The sequence below is a fragment of the Herpailurus yagouaroundi genome, unplaced genomic scaffold (assembly GCF_014898765.1).
Source record: "Herpailurus yagouaroundi ecotype Mexico unplaced genomic scaffold, PumYag 67793, whole genome shotgun sequence".
NCBI lineage: Eukaryota > Metazoa > Chordata > Mammalia > Carnivora > Felidae > Herpailurus > Herpailurus yagouaroundi.
The window spans coordinates 18699661-18709384 of record NW_024420586.1 but is presented as its reverse complement, the minus strand read 5'-3'; the positions used below and the strand labels follow the sequence as shown (position 1 = coordinate 18709384).

General features: G+C 38.6%; 1 long non-coding RNA gene across 3 annotated transcripts in view; it reads right to left on the bottom strand.

Annotated features, from left to right (window-relative positions):
• Positions 1–9724, bottom strand: part of LOC121026034 (uncharacterized) — a 246688-nt gene that overhangs the window by 48068 nt on the left and 188896 nt on the right. The window contains exon 5 of one of the 3 annotated variants that reach the window (XR_005788235.1): positions 7741–7779. The exons of the other annotated variants lie outside the window; for them this stretch is intronic. This is a non-coding gene — a long non-coding RNA (uncharacterized LOC121026034). Of the gene's footprint in view, positions 1–7740; positions 7780–9724 lie in introns of those variants that run through there. 3 annotated transcript variants of the gene reach the window in all.

The window sequence follows — 9724 nt, the reverse complement described above, 5'->3', positions numbered from 1 at the left end:
GAGAGAGAGAGAGAGAGAGAGAGAGAGAGAGAGAGAGAGAGAGAGAGAATCTGAAGCGGGCTGCAGGCTCTGAGCTGTTAGTGCAGAGCTTGATGTGGGGCTTGAACCCATGAACTGTGAGATCATGACCTGAGCCAAAGTCAGACACTTAACCAACTGGGTCATCCAGGTGCCCCATGAGCAGGCCTTGTGACTCTAACCAATAGAATGTCATGGAAGTGACACAGATCTAGACCCTTGAGAACCGCAGCTTCCACTTTGCTCTTGGGACACTTCCTCTCAGAACCACGAAGCGAGAAGCCCAGGTGTCATGGAGAGGCCATGTGTAGGTGCTGTGGTCAACAGCCCTGGCTGAGCGCCCAGCCAACAGTTGGGATCAACTGTGTGCTGTAGGTATGAGCCATCTTGGTTCCAGCCCAGTTCGACCACCAGATGACTATACTCCCAGTTGACAGTAAACAAAATAGAAGCTCCCAGCTGAGCCAGGTCAACCCACAATAGATAGCCAAAACAATTAAGAGCTGCCCCTAATATTTATAGAGCACTGCCTGGTACTGTGCCAAGTGCTTTGTGTTCTGTATTGTATTTAATCTCCAAACACCCGGATGAGAGGAGCCATTATTATCATGCCTGTTTATCCAATGAAGAAATTGAGCTTCATAAAGGTTAAATATCTAACAACATGAGTGAATAGTGAAGCCTGAACTCAAACCCAGGCGTGATTTCAAAGCATGCCTCTCTACCCTCCAAATGATCTGCTTTAGTCAGATCAGGGAAAAGGGAATCCCCATATGCTTTACTAGGCAAAAACCATATTGATTTACATGGAAAAACATACTCAGGGCTCAACTCAATGTTCCAAAGAACATTTTAAAAAACGTGTTTACTCTGGAACATTTCCAGACACATATACTTAGCAGTACAGTACATGAACCACCGTGTGCCTAGTACCTGGTTTCAACAATTAGGAACAGATGGCCAATCTTGTTTTATCTGTATTCCCAGCTATTTCTCTCACCCCACCATGAGATTATCTTAAAGCAAATCCCAGACGTTATATCTTTTCATCTGTAAATATTTAAGTATGTATCTCTCAAAGATAAAAACTATTTTTTTCAAACACAAGCATTATCACAACTAAAAGATAGTTGTGATTACAATTCCTTATTATCATTTATATTCAGTGTTCAAAATCTTCCACATTATCTCGTAATTATTTTTTTACAGTAGATTTCTTCAAACTGGGGACCAGATAAGGTTCCTCATTACATGTGGTTAATATGTCTCTTAAGTGTTGTGTGTGTGTTTTTTTAAATTTTTTAGTGTTTATTTTTGAGAGTGAGAAAGAGAGAGAGACAGAGTGAGAGCAGGAAAAAGGCAGAGAGAAAGGGAGACACAGAATCCAAAGCAGACTCTAGGCTCCGAGCTGTCATCACAGCCCAACGCGGGGCCAGAACCCACGAAACGCGAGATCATGACCTGAGCCGAAGTCGGACGCACAACCAACTGAGCCACCCAGGCACCCCTCTTAAGTCTTTTTGATAGATAAGACTATGTTCTTGCTATTTGTTTGCCAAGAAAAATTGACACATTTGTCCTGGAAAATTTCCCACAGTTGGTGTTTGGCTGATTGCATCCATCTCTCTAGCGTCATTTAATGTATTCCTTTAAACCCTGTATTTCCTGTAAGTTGGCAGTTATATTTCAAATTCAGGTTTGGTTTTATTGGCAAGAATCCTTTGTGCACTTTCTATTGCATCACATCGGGTGGCCCATAATGTCTCGCTGTCCCATTTTTAGTGATGGTAAGGTTAATCACTGGATTCAGGCATTGTTAGCCCCTCTTTTAAAGTTCCCATCAAACTTTCACCTAACGGAAAACATTGCCTTGATCCACTATTTCATTAGGGCCTGAGAATTTGTGAGACTCTAATTCTGTCATTTCTTCTATCTTAATTAGCAGAGATGCTTCTATAATAAAGAACATTCTCCTATCAACTATGTGGATATCCTCAGGTACAGTTCATATAGGCAAGGCAGAATAAGTGCTGGGTTCCTTACCTTTATTTGCCAGTATTGGCTAAAGATGATCAAATAGCTTTAAAAAAAATGATTATGAGCCTATGAATTTTAGCAAGTTTGATGTATTTTAATCCATTACATTCATTACTAATCTTTAAATTTCTCACTTTTCAGTTTCATGGAGATATAATTTATATCCCATACAATTCACCCATTTAAAGTACACAATTCAATGGTTTTTAGTATATTTACAGAGTTGTGCAATTATTACTATAACATAATTTTTTTCCACTTCTCTGTGCTTCAATTAAAACAAAATTTTTTAATGTTTCTTTATTTTTGAGACAGATAGAGACAGAGTGTGAGCAGGGGAGGGGCAGAGAGAGAGACACACACAGAATCCCAAGCAGGCTCCAGGCTCTGAGCTGTCAGCACAGAGCCTGACACAGGGCTCGAACTCATGAACTGTGAGATCATGACCTGAGCTGATGTTGGACACTTAATCGACTGAGCCAGCCAGGCACCCCACTTCAATTTTTTCTTTTTTTAATGTAATATAATTTTAGAACATTTTCATCATGCCCAGGTGCCCGGGTGGCTCCGTCAGTTGAGCATCCAACTTTGGCTTAGGTCACGATCTCATGGTTGGTGGGTTTGAGGCCACGATGGGCTTTGCGCTGATGGTGCAGAGCCTGTTTTGGATCCTCTGTCCCCCTCTCTCTGCCCCTTCCCAGCTTGTCCTATCTCTCTCTCTCTCAAAAACAAATAAACATTAAAAAAAAAGAACATTTTCATCATGCCAAAAAGAGATCCTATGTTCATTAGCAGTCATTCTCCATTCCCCTGAAGATTCCCACAATGCTAGGTAACCACTGATCTACTTTCTGTTTCTACTGATTTGCTTCTTCTGGACATTTCATATAAATGTAATTGCACAACATGTGGCCTTTGTCTGGCTTCTTGTACAAGTGTGTATGATGTTTTCAAGTTTCACCCATGTTGCAGCAGGTGTCAGTACTTTTTATCACCCAATAATATTCCATTGTATGGGTAAACCATATTTTATTTAGCCATTCATCAGTTGATGGACCTTTGGGTTTGTAGTGGGTTGAAAGGAAGGCCTTTCAATAGGAAGTGGCCTCCAAAAAGATATGTCCATGTCTTAACCCCCAAAAACCTGTGAATGTGACCTTATTTGGAAAAAGGTTCTGTGCAGATATATTTAAGGATCTCAAGGTAAGATCATCCCAGTGGGCCCTAAATCCAGTGACAAATGTCTTTATTAAAAAACACACAGAGGGGAGAGAAGGAGGAGAATGACATGTAAAGACTGAGGAAGAGATAGGAATTTTGTAGCCACAACAAGCCAAGGAACACCATAAGCTGGAAGAGGCAAGGAAGGATTCTCTCTGAGAAATTGCAGAGCACTACTGCACTTTGATTCCAGACTTCTGGCCTCCAAGAGCGTGAAAGAATACATTTCTGTTATTTTCAGCCACCCAGTTTGTGGTAATTTGTTACCGTAGCCCTAGAAAATGAATGCAAGCTTGTTTCCATTTTTTGGCTATTATGAATAATGTTGCAAAGAACATTCCTGTACAAGTTTTTGTGTGGACATATGTTTTCAGTTCTCTTGTGTATATGCCTAGGAATGGAATGGCTAGGTCATATGGTAACTATGCACTAAACATTTTGAGCAACTGTCAAACTGTTTTACAAAGTGGCTGTCCTGTTGTACATTCCCACCGGCAACGTATAAGGATTTCAATTTCTCCACATCCTCACCAATACTTATTATTGTGTCTTTTTGATTATAGCCATCCTAGTACGTGGAGAGTGGTTTTTATTTGCATTTTCCTATTGACTAATGATAATATGCATCTTTTCACATTCTTCCACCCTCCCCAGTCTTACTATCTTTTCTCTTTTTTTATTAAAATTTTTTTTAATGTTTATTTTTGAGAGAGAGAGAGAGAGCGTGAGCAGGGGAAGAGCAGAGAGAGAGAGAGAGAGAGACAGAATCCGAAGCAGGCTCCAGGCTCTGAGCTGTCAGCACAGAGCCCGACGCGGGGCTCGAACTCACGGACTGTGAGATCATGACCTGAGCCGAAGTCAGGCGTTTACCTGACTGAGCGACCCAGGGGCCCTCTTTATGTTTTTAACTTTTATTTATTTTTGGGAGAGCACAAACAGGAGAGGGTCAGAGAGAGGTGGACAGAGGATATGAAGCGGGCTCTGTGCTGACAGGCTAACAGCAGTGAGCCCAATGTAGAGCTCGAACTCATGAACTGTGAGATCATGACCTGAGCTGAAGTCGGATACTCAACCAACTGAGCCACCCAGGTGCCCCTGAGATATATTTTCACATTTTTATTGACATGTGAACATCTTCTAAGAAATGTCTATTCAGGTCCTTTGCCCATTTTTAAATTGACTTGTCTTTTTATTATATAAAGTTTTAAGAGTGTATATATATATACATATAGATACATATATATGTATATACATATAGATACATATATATGTATATACATATATACATATATATAAATTCTGGATGTTAAGTACTTTCCTAAATATATAATTTTCAAGATTTTCTTCTGTTAGTTGTCTTCTCACTTTCTTGATAGTATTGTTTGCAGCATAAAAGATTTTAATTTTGACATAGTCAAATTTATCTATTTTTCCTCCTCTTATTGCTGTGCTTTTGGTGTTGTATCTAAAAATCCATTGCCTAACCCAAGGTCATGAAGATTTACTTCTATATTTTCTTCTAAAAATTTTAAAGATTCAACTTTTACATTTAGGTATTTAATCCATTTTGAATTAATTCTTGTGTATGGTGTGAGGTAAGGATCCAACTTCATTCCTTTGTGCGTGGATATCTAGTTGTTCCAGCACCATTTGTTGAAAAGATTCTTCATTTCCCATTATTAAAAAAAATTTTTTTTACATTTATTTATTTTTGATAGACAGAGAGAGACAGAGCACAAGTGGGGAAGGGGAAGAGAGAAAAGGAGACACAGAATCCGAAGCAGGCTCCAGGTTCCGAGCTGTCAACACAGCGCCCGACACAGGGCTCAAACTCACAAACCGCGAGATCATGACCTGAGCTGAAGTCAGATGCTTAACTGACTGAGCCACCCAGGTGCCCCAATCTTCATTTCCCATTAAATAGTCTTGGTACCCTTGTTGAAAATTATTTGACTATAAATGAATGGGTTTATTTCTGAACTGTCAATTCTGTGGCATTGATCTATATGTCTACATGCCAGTACCAAACTGTCTTAATTATGATAGTTTTGTAGTAAGTTGTAAAATGAAGTGTGAGTTTTCCAGCCTTGTTCTTCTTTTTCAAGACTGTTTTGGCCATTGTGGGTCTCTTGCATTTCCATATGAATTTTAGGATTAGCTTGTTAATTACTGCAAAAAAGCATGCTGGAATTTTGATATTGTATTGGATCTGTAGGTGACTTTGTTGAGTACTATTATCTGACCCATAAATGTGATAAGTTTCCACTTATTTAGATGTTTCATTTCTTTCCATAATGTTTTGTGACTTTCAGTGTACAAGTTTTACACTTCTTTTGTTAAATTTATTCATAAGTATTTTATTTTTTGATGCTATTGTAAATGGAATTATTTTTTATTTTATTTTCAGAATGTTTATTGCCAGTGTATAGAAATGCAATTGATTTTTGTATATTGAGCTTGTATCCTGCAATCTTGCTGAAATTGTTTATTGGCTCTAATAGTTTTTTAGTCGATTTTGAGCATTTTCTATTTATAAGATCATGCCATCTGCAAATAGAGATAATTTTACTTTTTCCTTTCCCATACAAATGGCTTTTACTTGTTTCTCTTTCTTAATTGTCCTGGCTAAAACCTCCAGGATGTTTTCATTGCCCTAGTATTTTTATTTATTTTATTTATTTCATGTATCCATAAACTTTAAAATTTCCCACAAATATACTTCTTTTATGAAGAAAATGTATCAGTTTGGATTGGATTTTACAGCATATAACAGAAACCCAAGTTATAGTGGCTTAAATATGATGTTTTTTTTTTTTTTCTCCGATAAAAGGAGTTCAGTGCTAGGCATCTAAGGTTAATATAGCAGCTCTACACATATCTAGGACCCAGGTTCCTTCTTTCTGCCCGCCCCCCCCATATTTGGTACATGGCTCCCATCATCAAGATTGCTTCATAGTCCATGATAGCTGCTGCAACTCAGCCATTATATTCATATTCTGGGCAGTAGGCAGGAGGAAGCAGTAAGAGCAAAAGGTTAACTCAATCATATTAGTCAGTTTCCTTTACAAAACTTTCTCAGCAGCCTCATGAAATGATGTTTGCTTTCAGCTCACTGGCCACTGATACCTGTAAGGAAAGTACTGTTTTAAAGCTGATCCTTTGCCACACCTAACAATATAGGTCTTCTGTTAGTGATGAAGAAAGGGAAAATGAACAGTAGGTAGGCAACTACCACTATGTGGCACCATGTAAAAATCTCAAAAATTGTAATTTTGTGAATTGTTTGTGTTGGGGAGAAAAATTTTCGTCTACCCTTCAAGATTTTTCTGGTTGGTCTAAGAATTAAATTGACATGAGACAAATTAACAGGAGAAAAAGAAACAAAAGCTTAATTACATGTATATTTCCTGTATACATGAGAAGGAACCAAAAAAAAAAAAAAAAAAAAAGGGTAACTCCCAGAGATGGCTGAAGCCATCACTTTAAATACCATGTTCAGCTAAAGACAAAAGATATGGGGGTGGGGGTCGTGAAGGATATGGTTGTTATGCAGATTTAAGTCATTGCCTTCTCTGTTGATAAGAGTTTCTAGGGATTGAGGCATCCCCTTCTCCTTGGTACATAATTTGCTTGAATTTATATTTGTATCTTTTTTCTCTTAGGTTGAAAATATCAGTTCCTAATGACATTAACATAGTTACTTAATTGCTTTACCCTAATAGATATGTATGTACAAGTGTGTATATATGTGTGTGTGTGTATCTATATCTCACACTCTAATAGTTTCAAAATAGCAATTGTAGAATTATCCCTAAAAGTTTAATATTTTTTTGTATTTCTTTTTGTCTATAGGATATATCCCACAAGAGAGGTATAGTCAACACTACATATTTAAAATTATTTGAGGGGCGCCTGGGTGGCGCAGTCGGTTAAGCGTCCGACTTCAGCCAGGTCACGATCTCGCGGTCCGTGAGTTCGAGCCCCGCATCAGGCTCTGGGCTGATGGCTCAGAGCCTGGAGCCTGTTTCCGATTCTGTGTCTCCTCTCTCTCTGCTCCTCCCCCGTTCATGCTCTGTCTCTCTCTGTCCCAAAAATAAATAAACGTTGAAAAAAAAAATTTTTTAAATTATTTGAAATACACGTGATGGAAGTTGGGAGTCAGGCTTGTGAACACTGATGAGGTAGGGGCAAGGGAATAAGGACAGGGCATCCACAATGTCTGATATAAGAGCCTTTCTAGTTCTGACATTCTAAGATATGAATTTATTTAACAAATGAAGAAAACTGCAACATTAAATGAGTCTCTCATTTAAAACAAGAGGAGGGAGGTGCCTGGGTGGCTCGGTCCATTAAGCGGCTGGCTCTCTCGATTTCAGCTTGGGTCACGGTCTTGCAGTTTGTGAGTTTGAGACCTGCATTGGGCTCCGTGCTGACAGGGCAGACCTTGCTTGGGATTCTCTCTCTCTCTCCCTCTCTCTCTCTCTCAAAATAAAAAATAAAAACCTAAAAAAATAAAAGTAAAATAAAAATAAAACAAAAGGAGCTTCATAGGCAGTCCCTCTTATAACACTTGCTACAGGATAAGGGGAATTATTAGACTCAGTGAAATAAAAATTCCCATCATTGCATTAAAGGCAAATCACTTAGCAAACATATGGAATGCTTAAACTCTGCATTTCTATAAGCTCCCTGGGGGGGGGGGTGAGATAAATTTTAACTTATATAAGGGTCCCTTACAAGTGCCAACAAAGGTGCTCATACAAAACAGGTGTTCATTAAATACTTGAATTAATCAATCATTATTGATTCATGCATTAGTCCCTTAATCTGTAGAGTATATTATGCAATCTTCATTTTACAATTTAAGTAAGGCTTTTATTTTATAATAGTTTCAGGTTTACAGAAAAGTTGTGAAGATAGTGGAAAGGGTTCCCTTAAACCCCACACCTAGTTTCCCCCATTGTTAACACCTTACATTGCAATGGCACATTTGTCACAATTAATAAACAAATATTAACACTTTATTAATAATCAAAGTCCATACTTCATTCATATTTTTTTAGTTTTTCCTTATATCCTTTTTCTATACCAGGATATAGCCAGGATCTCACATTACATTTAGTAGTCATGCGTCCCCAGGCTCCTTTTGGGTTGTGACAGTCTCTTAGACTTTCTTTGGTTTGGATGATCTTGACAGTTTAAAGGAGTACTGGTGAAGTATTCTGTAGCATGTCCCTGAATGAAGATTTGTCTGGTATTTTTCTCATGATTAGACTGGAGTTACAGGTTTTGGGGAGGAAGACCACAGAGGTAAAGTGCCATTCTCCTCACATCATACCAAGTGTTCGCACTAGCAACATGACTTATCACTGTCAGTATTGGCCACGATCACCTGGCTGAGATAGTTTGTCAGGTGTCTCCGCTGCAAAGCTACTCCTTTTTCCTTGCTTTCCATGCGGTACTCTCTGGAAGGACATTATTTTGCAGAGCCCATACTTAAGGAGGGGGGAGTTATGCTCTACCTACTTGCGGGTGAGGTATCTATATAAATCATTTGGAATTCTGCACAGGGACGTTTGTCTCTTCTTCCTCATTTGTTTATTTATTGAAGCATTTATATCAGCATGGAGTCATAAACATTTGTCTTATAATCCACATATTGTACTTTATTTTGTGGCACTACGAGATGCTTTAGGCTCATTTTGTACCTTCCCTGCCTTAGCTGTAGAATCAGAGATTTGTTCAAAGGGCGTGGGTTTCTTTTTCTTTTCTTTCCTGCCTTCTTTCTCTTTTTTAGAAAATGGTATTAGAAACCAAGATCTGGCCACCAGGTATGCTTGTAGCTACTGACCTATCATTGTTTCTCAGCATTCTTAGCTGATGGAGCAAGGAAATAGATGTGTGTATACTCATCAGTGTATACCTACATTATCGATAAATATTTCTATATGTATCCATCTACATCCATATTAAACTAAATATAAAGTCTCCATACTGGTATGTCCAACTCTAACCCAGTACCACAGGGATCATTTTAGCCTTCCCTCCCTTGCTTGTCTATAACCTCCCACTCAAATAGCGAGAAACCTGGCTTCCACAATCTGCCATCTATTTACTTCATTCCTCACTTCCAGTATACATGTACAGGAGATACGATTAGAATCGTTCATGTGTACCCCCACGGGAAACCACATTACCCACTAGAGTGTAGTGCTTGTGTACAGTTTTGTTGGACTTTAGCCTTACAGTCCAACAAATGAGTCCACTCATTTCCAAAGTTGTTTAGCTCAGCCTCTTTTCTCCCCACTCTCTTCACTGAAGTTATTTCATACATTCATCATGCAGTTAGATGCTTTTGTCACAGTCTGTATTCCATCCTGGGATCCTTGAACCTCCTAAATGACTTTTAAAAGAAATTTGTGGGGGCACCTGGGTGGCTCAGTCAGTT